General features: G+C 41.1%; 1 protein-coding gene across 1 annotated transcript in view; it reads left to right on the forward strand.

Annotated features, from left to right (window-relative positions):
• LOC122399687 (nuclear pore complex protein Nup88) overlaps window positions 1-15,602 on the forward strand; it is a 144,320-nt gene that overhangs the window by 3,506 nt on the left and 125,212 nt on the right. The gene's annotated exons all lie outside the window — the stretch shown is intronic.

Genomic DNA, 15,602 nt, shown 5'->3' on the forward strand with positions numbered 1-15,602 from the left:
TATTCACTGTTGTAGGAGTTATGGACGTTTGAAAATTAGATCATTTTTATGGGGTTTTTCTTATTTTGCGGGGTCAAGGAACAACTTTTCGAATATTTTTGGAATTTCTACATATTCCCCACTAAAATACGCGTAGTTTGCATTTTGAAAAATTAAAATCGTCCAATCCGTTCAGGAGTTATGACGTTTTAAAGATTCGCATTTCGGGATAACATTTCTGGCCAGAAATTATATTTTCGGTAAGGAATTTTTTTCTCGAAAACGCGTAGGAATTCTGGGGTATGTGTAATGACAAAAAATGATTGAAATCGCCCCTTGCAACAGAAAATTATTTTTTTAGAACGATTTGAAAAATTTTTTTTGCCGAAAAATTTCAGCACATTCCCGAATTTTTTTCTCGAAAGTGGGTAGGTATTCGGGGATATGTGTATTCACCAAAGATGATTGTAATTGATCTCCGCAACCAAACATAATTTTTTCAGAATGATTTGAAATTTTTTAATAACTTTTTAACGAAGCCTCAGTCAAGAAATTGGTATTCTTGATTTTCGTCTTATTTTGCCCTCTAGAATCTCCCATTAAAATTGTTCCCAAGGGGTGGTCAAACACCCTATATGTATATTTGAGAAAGTGCAGAACGAAAAAAAAGAGGAAGGAAATAGAATGGTCTCTCGCATTTACAATATTGAAAAGTCGCAATAAAGCACACAGTCCTTCGTGGCTAGGAAAGCACACGCACGTACTCTGACCGTCCTTTGTCATTAACTGTTCAGGTACGACTGTCGTATTTAATGCACATTCTTTTCCAACTTGCGAAATCCGAATTCGCCGATAGGGAGCAATGGCCGCTAGTCGCTAACTTCGCGTTTACCGATTCGCGCCCGCATATGTATTTTTTTTACCCTTAGCAATTTAAGCGATAAGAACAAAGTTTCATTTCTCATAATGTTATCTGGAGAAACTACTAGAAGTACAAAGAAATTTTTTAAACAATTCTTTTATGGTTTTGCAAACAAAAAATGACAAAATCATTCCTTTTTTTAAACTTGGAAGTATTATAAGAATTTTCTTTTCAGAAGATGCTAGAATAATAAACAAACTATTCATCTGTATTTTTTATAACTTTATTATTTAACATATACTTTGTCTACAAAAGCAAAAGTCCCTCAGGGATTGCAATTTAGTCAAGTTTACCGTATTGATATTAAAGATATATTATTACTTTGTAAAAGGAGGAAAAGAAACATAGACATATCTTTATTAGCTCGTTCAGATATCAGTATCCTGCGCATATAATATCCTATATTATAATTTAATTAAATATCTCACGATTTGTTTAGATAACAAATACCAATGTTGAAAAATTAATGACTCAGCACTTAGTTGAAGTTAATAATGAAAAGAGTGTGATTTCAATCAGTCACTGACTAGTCAAAAATGTTTAAATTATAGTAATCAACATAAGATCTTCATTATGAAATTATTGAAGTACGAAAGTTTGTGACACAATATTCTTTTATTGCGTAAGAGATTCGTTATCAATGGATCATAACAAACCAACACATGTAAATAAACGGAACGATCCGTTTATAATTACCCACTTTTCTTATGCTTTAATTATAAAATACTTATAGAAAAATTTGTATAACACAAGGCGTAAGAATCCTTGTTCTTCTAAGGTGTTAACGATCATGTGAAATGAATAACGACATCTCAAGCTTTGTTAAGAAGTTCCTCGATAATCAGGATCATTAGCTCGGCATGGGGTGTTCGTTTAACGACGATTATCGCGAAAGCGTTTTCTCGAGTGAACAATTGATTTGGGGCGATTAAACTCGGGTTAAATTATACTCCGGGATACCAATATACAGAACAACGTCCCGCGAGTTAATCGATGTAGATACATACGCGCATTAGTGGAAAATGATTACATGGTAAATGAAAGGGAAGCGGCATGGCGAACTCGCCTCGCGGTGAGAATGGGCAGAACGTTTCATTCTCGCTTGTGCTTTTATTTCATTTCAATGGTACCGTGGGATCAGCGGGTACATTAATGCCTAGCCGCGTGCGCGCACCTACGCGCGAGAGACCAAAAGACCGGTGAGGGGATAATTTATAGGAAATGGGTTGTTCGACGCTCCGGAGTAATTTAATTAAAATAAATGTCCGTACCGCGGAGGAACGTTACCCACGAACCCGCGGTCCACAACTGCGAATAAAATGCAAATTCAGACCCTTCACCGGGTTACGTATGGGTATTCGTAGCTAGGCAGATAAAGAGTACGCGCCGAGGGGGAATACAGGAGTCTTGGGGATGGTCCGGTCCATCTCGCTCCTCAGGGATCGATCATCGTTTGCTCGTCCATTGATTTGATAACTGAAAATCCTGATTACAATTTTGTTACTTCTGTGTCCTGAATTGTAAGATTATAAACACAACTTTTGGTGGTCAAGATGATGAACGATACAATTTTCCTGAACAAAAGTTCGTGATCCTTGTCTTTTCCGATCTAAAAGATTTCTTATTCAGGGATAGATATTATGTACAAATGTTTGAAAAAGAGAAATGCTATGGAAAATTTTTGATAGCTTGAAAGATAACGATAGAAAATAAATACATCAATGTCCAACGTAATTACCTGTTCTGTATGTACTTTATAATAGTACATAAAATAAAACTTAATAGAATAAAAATTCGTTTTTCGTTTCCCGTTACGGGAATGAAAAACAAAAGAACCGCCGTGGCGAAAACATCATGTTATATGAATATAGAGTATTTAACTCTGCAATATGTAGGTACTGCCTCTATCGCATAATCTCGTTAACACTACACACGCTGGAGCACTGTACATCCCATAAAATAAGTAAAAATAAAATTTAACGCGTTGACCGCCAGACTAATACACGTGAAAGTTTCTACAAGACCAAGATTTTGCTTTTAGACAATAGAACTGTGTAACCTAGTATAGTTAGCCATAGCACTTATTTTTGTAAACTCATAGAAATTCATGAATCTTATCCAAATTTATTTTTTTTAACATTTTACCTTCAGAATTAATCTTTGTAGTTTCTTAGGAAAAAGTTCTGCTGCCCATATACAGGGTGTTCTGCCACCCTTGGTAAAAATTTTAATGAGAGATTCTAGAGGCCAAAATAAGACGAAAATAAAAATATCAATTTCTTGACTGAGGTTTCATTAAAATGTTATTAAAAAATTTCAAATCATTCTGAAAAAATTATTTTTGGTTGCGGGGCTCAATTACAATCATTTTTGGTGAATACACATACCCCTGAAATCCTACCCACTTTCGAGAAAAAAATTCGAGTAGGTATTGAAATTTTAACGCGAAATTAAAAAATTTCAAATCATACTGTGGCGCTACTTCGCTGTGGGTAGGATCTCGGGAAATTCGTAGGAGGCGTGAAAAGGAAAGGAGGGGGAGCGTTTCGTCCGGGCCTGTTAGTGAACTTATCAGTAAAAGGCTTTCTAGCAGACCCTGCCTTAGACGACTGGGATATTAGGAAGTCGTTCGAGGAATGTATACAGGGTGTCCCAGCTAAAGTGTGACAGTCGCGATACTGCAATAACTATTGATGATACGGAAAAATTGTTTATATGAAAATTGCAGTATAAAATAGGATCTTTATTCTGGCGTAAACGGAAATTTTATTTATGTTATTAATTTCAAAGATACGATGATGAAGTTTCGTTTTTTAAATGGAACTATATATTTTTTTTTTTGATCATGCGATAGTGTTTTTCAATACGAATTCATTAACCTGCAATTTATTTACCCGATTTTCATTAGTTTTCAAGATATAACGCATGGAAATTTACTGATTTTCGGCGAAGACGTCTCGGCTTGAGTGGCAAGTCATAAAAGCGGCCCTATTGTTGCGCTGTTTGACTCCGCCTGTTGAAACCGATAGCAAGGGTCTACGCTCGGAACGGCAGGCCCGAAGAGTCAGAAACATGAAAAGTATTGTCCATCACGATTTAAGTTTGTCGCATCGAGGATGGTGATGTCGCTAATAATTTGGATGATTGGAACATTTATTTAAATGTTTCAGCTGAATTTTATTATACAAAAAATTTATTCTACGTGTCTCCTGCTATTCGAAATACATGTTTCAATTCGTTTTACAAGTTTCTTTTCCACGTTTATTAGAATGTCCGTTGGAATATTTTCACACACAGCTTTAAGTCTGCAGTGCTTTGTAGCGGTGTTTTATAACTCTTGTTGTATGATGGAAAAACTTGGACCTTGCCAAACATAAATAATACATCTATTACATTTTACCGCTAATAAAAATTCCAACTTCCCGAAAATATCTAATTAGACCCGCTGGTCTTTTATGAGTTTGCTTTTCCGCTGCAATATATTGAAATACACTGTTTAATACGTTTTATGAGTTCTCTTATGAATCAATTTTATATTCCTTGCGAATTTTTCATTCCCTTCAGTTTACTACCCCTGAAATCCGACCTACTTTCGAGAAAATAATTCGAGTAGGTACTGAAATTTTTAGACAAAATGAAAAAATTTCAAATCACACTAAAAAAATTATGTTTAGTTACAGGGGTCACTTATAATCATTTTTGGTGAATAGACATACCTTTGAATTCCTAGCCATTTTCGAGCAAAAAATTTGTTTACGAAAATATAATTTCTGGCCAGAAATGTTACCCCGAAATTTTTTAGTAGAGAATATGTAGAAATTCTAACAATATTGAAAAAGTTGTTCCTTGATAACGTTTCTGTAGAGCGTCAAACAAATTTGTGGGATCGGGAAGGTAATGACTCCGCCCTGTTCCGTTCCGCACAATTTTATTGTTGCTGTCGTACAACGACGTGACTCGTGGTGCGGGTTACGCTCGACTCTCTGGTACGATCATCGCCACCGTACCAAGAGGCCTTCAAAAACAAAAGACGGTCAGAGACGACGACAACGGCTTTTCGGCTCACGCGGCTCTGGTCGTCTCGTGTGCAACCATCGTCTCGTGTGCAACCATCGTCTCGTGTGCAACCATACATTGTAGCGGCTTCGAACGGCTAAGGCGTATGTGGTGCCTTGGCCGCCACACTACCCCCCTGCCAGTAATTGGCACAATTACGAAAAATTGACCGACTACATTACCACTACCATTTACTCTATTATATAAAATACGTTATCCTAACTAAGATTTACATTACAGTATTTGAACAGAGTTGAAAAAAAAAGGAATTTACATGGAGTTTAATATATAATACGTAATACCTAAAAATACATGAAAGTACATAAAAGTGATGGAAAAAAATAAATGGTATATGATACTTATTATAATAATGCGCAAGCCTTAAGTACTACCGCGTAATTTGAAATCGCTCGGGAAAACGTACGCGTCTACCTGAACGCGTAACACGTTGCTGTATAACCGGCGCATTGTCAGGTACGTTTGTTTGTGTGACCGGCTGATTTTCTATGCTCACGGGATCCGGTCTGTTTTCTGCTAGCATATAAGCAGGCTTTAGCCTTTCAATTGATATATTTATTTCCTTACCTCTAATGTTTATTGTAAATGTTTTTTCGCCTCGGCGCACTACGGCGTATGGACCTTCATAAGCGGGTTGTAAAATAGTTTTGGCTGAATCTGTTCGGATGAAAACATGTGTTGAACTGCTAAGATCTTTGAAAACGAATGTACGATTAACGGAATGGCGTGATGCATTAGAGGGACTCAATTTAGAAAAATGGTTGCGTAGTCTATTAGTAAAATCGGAAGCATTTTCTGTGCCTTCCGCTGAATGCGAAGACAAGAACTCTCCCGGTAATCTTAATGGCTCGCCATAAACTAATTCCGCTGAGGTAGCGCCGAGGTCTTCTTTCCAGGCGGAACGAATACCGAGTAGAACCGTCGGAAGTATTTCTGTCCACTTGTCGGATCCGTGGCACCTTATAGCCGACTTGAGCTGTCGGTGAAAACGCTCTACCATCCCATTGGCCGCTGGGTGATACGCCGTTGTGCGAAGGCGTGTGGATCCAATTAAATTGTTCAGCGCAAAAAATAATTTGGATTCGAACTGCCTACCCTGATCGGTGGTAATCCGTACGGGAGCACCAAACCGCGCTACCCAACCGTCATAAAAGGTTCGAGCTACGGTTTGGGCCTCCTGATCGACCATGGGGAAGGCTTCCGGCCACCGCGTATATCTGTCTACACAGGTCAGACAATACCTGAAACCTTCGGACACCGGTAAAATTACTATGTCTAAATGAATGTGTTCGAATCGCGCAGAAGGTTTAACAAATGTAGCCAATGGTGCAGTCACATGACGGGAAATTTTTGATCTTTGGCACGGTATACAGCAACGTGTCCACGTGCGAACATCTCTTTTAATCGACGGCCAAACATAACGTTGCGTTATGAGCTTGATCGTCGCGTTAATACCTGGATGTGATAATACATGTAACATATTAAAAACTGCGCGTCGGAAAGGAGGGGTGACATAAGGTCTTACATTCTTAGTCGAAATATCGCAAAAAATTTCGGAAGACGTGCCAGGCAACGAGACTTTGCGTAATTGCAGGCTAGATTCGCTATTCAACAACCGCTGCAACTCCTCATCCTGGGCTTGCGATTTTGCCAATTCTTCGAAATTAATCGAGTGGTTAACCGTTTCCACTCTGGACAGTGCATCGGCAACGACGTTGTCTTTACCGGAAATATGTTGAATATCTGTAGAGAATTGCGCAATGTAATCTAGGTATCGGAATTGTCGAGGAGAGCATTTATCTAATTTCTGTTTGAAAGCGAGAGTTATGGGTTTATGGTCTGTAAAAATCGTGAAATGTCTGCCTTCGAGCATATGTTTGAAATGTTTTATTGCTAAATAGATAGAAAGTAGTTCCCGGTCGTAAGCTGAATACTTCTTTTCGGCAGATCCTAATTTCTTAGAAAAGAATGCTAATGGTTGTCGTTCGTTGCCGACGCACTGATGTAAAACAGCTCCTACGGTGTAATCAGAAGCATCGCAGGTAACCGACAATGGAGCGTTGACCGCAGGATGAGAAAGCAGGGTTGCGTTTGCTAAACTATTTTTGGTATTTTCGAAAGCCTGACGCGCTTCCGAAGTCCAGGCTATCGGGGTCTTGCCCTTTAAATTGCCGGCTAGAAGGTCGTTCAAGGGTGCTTGAAAGCGAGCGGCATCTGGGATAAAACGGCGGTAAAAATTAAGCATTCCCAAGTACTGCCTCAAATCCTTCGCGTTTTTCGGAAGGGGAAATGACTTTATGGCTTGTACCTTGCCGGGCAAAGGTTGAGTGCCGCTTTCATTTACCCGATAGCCTAGAAATTTAACTTCTTCCTGTCCGAACGTGCATTTATTCGGATTAACAACAATGCCATAATCTTTTAATCGTTTAAATAATAATTCTAAATGGCGCAGGTGATCGGCTTGGGATTCTGAGGCGACCAAAATGTCGTCTATATACGCGTAACAAAAATCGAAACCGCGTAAAATTTCGTCGATAAAGCGCTGAAATGTTTGCGCGGCATTTCGTAACCCGAACGACATGTACGGGAATTCAAAAAGCCCGAACGGCGTTGTAATGGCCGTTTTTCCGACGTCTTCCGACGCAACCGGAATCTGATTATAAGCTCGGACGAGATCTATTGTGGAAAATACCTTTTTGCCACTCAGTTGTTGCGCAAAATCCTCAATGTGACGCACGGGGTATCGGTCGGGAATTGTCCGTGCGTTTAACGCTCTATAGTCACCGCAAGGCCTCCAAGCTTCTTCGCCCTTCTTCGGAACCATATGAAGGGGTGCTGACCACGCGCTCTTCGAAGGACAAGCGATGCCCATCTTCACCATCGCGTCGAACTCCTTCTGGGCAGCCCTGAGCCGGTCCGGTGCAAGCCGCCGCGGCTTGCTGGAAACGGGTGGTCCAGGGGTTGTCTCGATGTAATGCACCGTTTGGTGCGTAGTCCTCATCGGGGTGCCGCTAGGCCGTGTAAGTTCCGGCATCTGCATCAGGAGCTGGTGGTAAACGGTAGTCCCTGCTACTGTCTTCACCGACGGCGTTTCATCCTCGGCTCGTGTTCCGCGGACCGTTAACGACGTGGTCCGATCGACGAGGCGACGATTGCGGATGTCCACCATAAGATCGAAGTGATCGAGAAAGTCTACCCCGATTATGGGTTTTGTAACATCCGCAACCACGAATCGCCACACGAAATCCCGTCGTAGGCCGAGGTGCAGGTTTAACGACACTGTCCCGTAGGTGTTAATTACACTCCCATTCGCCGCCGCCAGCTGGTACTCTCCGATCTTTCTCGCAATCCGCCTAGCAGGCGGCGCGGAAAAACGCACAAATCGGCCCCGGTATCCACTAAAAATTCCGTCTTCGAGCTGTTGTCTAAGATGAAGAGGCGGCGTGATGCTGGATTTGTGTCGCTGGCCGCCATCAACGACTCCCTAGGTCGTTTCCCTGATCCGTGGCGTTCCAATTGCACGGTGCAACGCACCTCTGCGCGGCCGGACCGAACCGCCAATGGTACCAGCATTTCCTTTGATGGTCCATTTGTCCTCCCGCGGGCCGCTCTCGCGATCGCGATAGAGATCGTCTGCGGTAGCGCGAGTTTGGATGATTTCGGTGGGTCCACCTGCGACGGGAAGATTGCCCCTGGTCCACCAAGGATTCACGGATGGCAGAAATTTCCTGCCTCAAGGAAAGAGCCAATTGTGACATCTTAATGTTTAACATGGCCTCGATGTTCGGGCCCGGCGGGGGTATTTGGCAGGATGCAGATACGCCCGTAATCGCTGCCTCCGTGACGTGTACCCGCGGTGTCATCGTATCCGCAACAGCGTCTGCCAACTCTGCCACCTTATCCAGCGGGGTGTCCCGCTGCGTGGCTAAAATCACCTGCATATTAGCAGGTAGTCGGCCCATCCAAAGCGTCCGCAATACACCGTCCGAAAAAGCCGTACCGGCCAATCCGCGCAGGTGACGAAGAAATTGGGACGGTTTTCTGTCCCCGATTTCCTCGTGTTCCAATAACCGCCGCGTTTTCTGTTCCTGCGACGCACTAAGCCGGCGAATGAACTCATTTTTTAGCGTCGTGTACGGATCCGTGGCCGGGGGATTCATGATAATGTCTCTTACTTCCGCGGCGTGTCGCGCACTTAACGCGCCGAGAATGTACCCGAATTTCGTGGTCTCCGACGTTACATTGGATACCTCAAAACTTCTCTCTACCATTGAAAACCACATCTCCGGGTCTCCCGGACAAAACTCGGGTATCCGTACAGCGACGCGATCAACTGCCAACGGCACACCCGCGGATGTCCCTGCGTTAACGTTAGGGTCAGTCATTTTACCAGTCTTGGTCACAAAAGATTAATTTCACCGCACACACACACCGCGCCTACTATTTGTCAGACCGTGTCCTTTCCTTATGTTCTTAACACTATACACTTATTTCTCTACACTAACTAATATTGTCCGTATACAAAAAATGTCCAAATTTTCTTAAAAAAACTTTACTTGCGCGGCGAGATCACGTCGGGGTCACCAATGTGGGATCGGGAAGGTAATGACTCCGCCCTGTTCCGTTCCGCACAATTTTATTGTTGCTGTCGTACAACGACGTGACTCGTGGTGCGGGTTACGCTCGACTCTCTGGTACGATCATCGCCACCGTACCAAGAGGCCTTCAAAAACAAAAGACGGTCAGAGACGACGACAACGGCTTTTCGGCTCACGCGGCTCTGGTCGTCTCGTGTGCAACCATCGTCTCGTGTGCAACCATCGTCTCGTGTGCAACCATACATTGTAGCGGCTTCGAACGGCTAAGGCGTATGTGGTGCCTTGGCCGCCACAAATTTATTAAAAATGAAAAACAAATTTTAAAGAAAAATCGGCAGTAGGTAATGACAGGTGGATCGTCCTAAAAAAATTATTTTCAGTTGCAGGGGTCAATTACAATCATTTTTGGGCATCAGACATACCCTCGAAATCCTACCTACCTTGGAGAAAAAAATTCGAAGTGTGAAATTTTTCGACAAAATTAAAAAATTTCAAATCGTTCTGGAAAAATTATTTTCAGTTGCGGGGATCAATTTCAATCATTTTTGGTGAGTAGACATATCCCCGAAATCCTACCCACTCTCTAGAAAAAAATTCAATACGGGCGGAACTTTAAACACTAATAACTATTTAACGAAGTCTCCATGAACAAATTAGTATTCTTGATTTTCGTCTTAGTTTGGCCTCTAGAATTTCCCATTAAAATTTTTCCCAGGTGTGGCCGAACACCCTGTATGTATAGAGTGTCCACGCTAAAGTGTGGCAGTCGCAATATTTCAATAACTACCGATGATACGAAAAAATTGTTTATGTAATTATTGTTACATAATTATTATATAGAAATGGGATCTCTATTTTGGCGTAAAAGAAAATTTTGTTTATGTTATTAATTTCATGGAAAAGAAACATGGAAAGTATTAAACATCCGAATTATTAACGACACTATCCTCGACGCGGCAAACTTGGACCGTAATGGACAATACTTTCTATGTTTCTTACTTTTCGGGCCTGCCGTTCTGAGCTAGATCCTTGCTATCGGTTTCAACAGGCAGAGTCAAACAGCGCAACAATAGGACCGCTTTTATGACTTAACACTCAAGCCGAGACATCTCTGCTGAAAATCAGTAAATTTCTAAGCATTATATCTTGAAAACTAATAAAAATCGGATGAATAAATTGCAGCTTAATGAATTCGACTTGAAAAGCACTATCGCATGATACAAAACAAATATATAGTTCCATTTAAAAAACGAAACTTCACCATGATATCTTTTAAATTAATAACATAAATCAAATTTTCGTTTACGCTAAAATAGAGATCCCATTTTATCCTGCAATTTACATATAAACAATTTGTTCGTATCATCAATTGTTATTGAAATATTGCGACTGTCACACTTTAGCGTGGACACCCTGTATAGGTAACGTATCAGTATGTTAAACGATTGAAAAATAGTAATTCTTGTTGCGTTGACACGCGCAAAATTATGAAATTGGAAGATCCCGCGAATGCCTGCTTCCCGATTGGCAAACTAATGCGTACCGGGATAGTTGGAATAAAAAGAACGATAATTTTCGTGAACTTATATTTATTCAAAGATCGAATGTGAATTGAATGTATTGCTCTGAATGTATGATTTTGACCGTGACTGCGTGGTTTAGAATGTTGCTGTTTGACTGTCTGTTTGTGAATGTTTGACTGTTGTTGTACTGGAACCAAGTGTCGGTTCCTTAGTTGTCCAGTATTAACGAAAACTCCGACGCCGTTTTCCCCTTTCCAAGCACCCTTAGAACGATGCCTTTGGAAGGGAGTGTGTGTCGCGTCGGTGTGAAGACATAGCAGAATAACGTTGGTGAAAATTGCCGTTATAAGGAAATTAATGATTGGTCTTTAACGCACGATTTGGAGCGCAGGTATTCGATCGTCTCAACAATTCTATTCTAAAAGAATACTTCTAGTATTCCAAATGTAATAATTAGGGGTGTGCAAGAATCTGAGAATAGCGGGAAACCGGTGTTTGGAACGGGTCTGATCGGATCGAATTCCCGAAAATTTTCTCAGGAATCCCAACAAATTCAAGAGTCTCGAAATTTTCGGATACCCGTCCCGATGCCGAAAAAATTTCCTATTCCCTACCCAACCTGCTATTTCAAATTTTCACACACCTCTAGTAATAATACTCGAAGAATCAACAGCTATCGGAATCGAAGAATCTGTAGCAGCACGAGTCAGGAGGATTAGTATAAAATTGGGGTAGCCCTGGTAAGTTTTTCAACTTTTTCTAAGAGTCGATTGAATTGAACAATCGCTAGTACCGCCAAGGGCCACTTTACGGCCGCTATGTGCACGCGCGTTGCCCGACTGAAATATCGGTCGTAAATAATAAAAGTTAGCGAGGTTCCTCCCTGGCGCGCACGGTGGGACTTTAAACCGGAAGATAGGTGTCGCAGGATACGGACGAGGTACAGTAGAAGGGGGCGACGAGGTGGGCGAAAGAGGCAGCGAGTAGCATCGGGGTTGGGGGTGGAGACAAAGACGCGCTATTGTCAACCGCTCCGCCATCGGAACCACCATCCGCCCCGGGAAACTTTGAATCATTTTTATTGCATAGAGTTATCTTTGTTACCAGCGGAACGAACGTCTAAACGTGTCCTCTCTGTCCCTTTCTCTGTTCTCTCCCTCCGTCTTCCTTCCCCGTTCGTACAGGTTATTCCCTCCCGTCGTTCGTCCTGGCCTTTCTGCCAGCCTCACCCCTTCCCTACACCTGCACACCCTTTTTGTTCTTCTCGCTCGTCGCGAGATAATACGAACGAGGAAGCGTTCACACCCCTTTGGCTGCCCAAATGGAATAAGTTCTTTAATTCGCGAATTTACCGCCGCTCTAACGAATCGCCCGCTCCTGTTGTCAAGATAACAGGACTTCTTCTGGCTAGGTTGCCCGTTTCAACTTGCAATTCTTTCCTGTATATCAGAATAACAAACTTTGACGATGATCTCGAAGTATAATTAGATTCACTATGATCGCTTTGTCCACGATATTTTAAATATTTATACAGTATTTAACCAAGAAGAAAACCGCAACTTGTCTTAAACGTTTTTCAACGTCCTTGTTCAATTGTGGATGTTTTTTAAATAACTCGAACGTAATGGAAATCATAGACGAACAGATAAATCTTGCAAAACCATTTAATCTAAAGTTTCAAGGTCCATATCGAATCGAAAGATCTTATCAATTGAACATCTTAATTTAAGGCAAGGCGGAGGATTATTCAACGCACTCGTGATATACAATATTTATCTTACACCCTACACAGCGGTTGAATTCGCACCCGGGCATATAAGCAAATGTGAACGGCGGTCCCGTGAGTTTCTAGGCGCAGATTAGGTGGTCCTACACGTGGATGTGTACGACAAGGTACCTAGAGCAATAAAATTCACGGGAAGTGTTTTACATTGGTAGCACGAGAGCCTGTGCACGCTGTGGACAGAGCTGCCAGGGTGAGAGGAAGCCTCGACGAATGCAGTAAGTGGCGGACAATGGCTTTTGTGGTAGACATGGGCCAACTCATACCCTTTCCCTGTCTTTCTCCCTTCTGGCATGCATATTTCGTTCCACCACCGCCACGGATACATTTTCTCTCATGTCGTGCTTTCTTTCTCTTTTCATCGTGCATCGGGAGGCCTGCAGTGTCACGCGTCTAGAAATGTGCGAGAAAGAGGAAAACGGCTTCGAAAGAACGAGAAAAGAGGATATAGTAGTTTTCCTCGTCTCTTCTATTAGTAGGTGCATATGTACCAGCAAATAGCTGTGCTAGAGATCCCGGCGGTAGGAATTAAGCCCACGTGCTTGGGATTTCGCAGTGTGAACAAAGATAATATTTCTTGTGTAGAAAGTGTTAGGAGTTCGCGATATTAATGGTTGATTTCTATTAGCAATCTGGGAGCAACAGATTTAGAGCCACTTTAGTGAGTATTGTAATGTACATAGATTTTAATATTATATTTTAATACAAAATAATCATTTTTTAAATAATAAATGTCACACACCCACAATTAATCTTTGTTTAATCCTGAACACGTCCGCAAATTCTTTTTAAAAATATTTTTAAACAGACTATATTTTTCTATCGGTGTGTTTCAAACTACCCTTAAACAACAGAACAATATCCTTGTGTTTACTCTTTAAAACTTTTGTAAACCTAAATGATAGATTGGTTTTCGTTTGTGTATAGAAAGCATTCGTTTACTCGTTATAATAATTTTTAAATATGGTTATTATTTTCAGTATAAAACTAGGATACAAGAATAAATACAAAAACTTAGAAAAAATTCCCGATGCAATGAGATGACGAGGGATATCTAGCTCTTAAAATCATCATTGTCCTACTGTAGATTTGCTAATATAAGGTGAACTTGGTCAAAATGGCCTGCGTTTATAGGAACGAAGGGAAATAAATATTAGACCATGGTAAAGCTTATAAGGTACAACAATGTACGAATGTAATTCTCACCCAAGAACTTGTGTCTTTATCTTCCTCTGGAAATCGTGTACCAAAACAACGTGGTCCATTGTCAAACCTGGCCGTTAAAATAGGGAACGCCCTTCGTCTTGGAAGGAACTAAGAGTGCACGCAACATCCCCTTCGTCGTATATTCTCTATTATCGCCATTTGTATAGTCTATAAGCGGTGAAAGGGCTGTAACTCCCACAATGACAATAATTCCGTGCTAATAACCCCTTCAGAAGGCTTCTTGGGTCTTCAGCCTATCTTTTATGCAGTATCATCGCATCTTCACAAGTGGGGATTGTTAACTTACTTCGTTCGGATTGTTTTCTCTCGTAATACAGACGTATCATTTCTTAACTCTTAAAAGTGTAACACAGACCTGTATTTTGATGTTCTATAACGAACAATTAAAAATTAGTTTCATCTTTATAATCATCTTCTAATTATTTGAATGAAACAGCATGTTTGGAGTATGACATAATTATAATATGTAAGTATAAAATATATTTTTTTGGCTGCCATACCATCGCTTTTCTTGTTTGTTTCGTGGATAAACTGCAAGTTATTATAGATTCCTAGAAAAACAATAATTTATATTTAGTAGTATCTTTGATAATTTTGGCAAAAGTGACTGTACATTTGTAATGTAGTTGAATTATATTCGATTATACAATACGCACGACTGCGTACAATTACTGCAAAATCGTAGTCACGTGGTTGTTGAAACTACAGTTACGGTTTAGAATTCGTTTACTTAAGTAAAGCTTAGAGACTCAAACCTAATCTGCGCGTTGTATTAGAATCTTATTTGATTTGTTTGCATAAGACAGGGAAATCATCTTGTAGGTTCTCGATTGCCTCAAATATCCGATGGAGTTTTCCAACGAACGGGGGTTGAAGCGTGTAGGCGAAGTGGCTCACGTTCTGCGGGGGGTGGCTTTGTCAGCCCTAGAATACCTTGGCAGGCTAATGCATTTCCTTTACAGTTTTAATGGACATTCATAACTAAGTTTAATAATGCCGGTAGGAGGCCAGCCGTCGTGGTTGCATATCTAATAATTCCACGGTCCTACCTCGCGCAGGAAGTGGCACAGCAGCACGAATTTTAGTAGTGGCTGCTCGAGTTCATCCCCCTACTACTACCTCTTAGCTTGAAGGCGCACGTTCAGCCTCTTTCTCTTCCTCTCACCCACTTCTCTAACCACCCCCTCCCCCAAAGTTCTGTCCTGCTTTGACTTTCTTCGCCCAAAGATTTCGTGAATTTTCAGGCAGCAATAAACAGATTCCTTTGCCTCACGCTTTCTGATATTTCAATAGAGATTTATAAACGTTTATTTTATTTGTACGAATTACGAACTACCGATAAGTAGTCTTGTCTATTTCTCAAGTACTGTGTTACTTGGATAAATGAACAAATTTTACCTCTGCTAAGTAACAGGCGATCCCCACCGTTATTCTTCTGTTTCGATTCTTGGAAAAAAGTCAATATTTTTCATACGGAATTCAACCGGAGTGGACTT

This window comes from Colletes gigas, unplaced genomic scaffold, assembly GCF_013123115.1.
Source record: "Colletes gigas isolate AHSC1104 unplaced genomic scaffold, ASM1312311v1 Colletes_gigas_Sc00002, whole genome shotgun sequence".
Taxonomy (NCBI): Eukaryota; Metazoa; Arthropoda; class Insecta; order Hymenoptera; family Colletidae; genus Colletes; species Colletes gigas.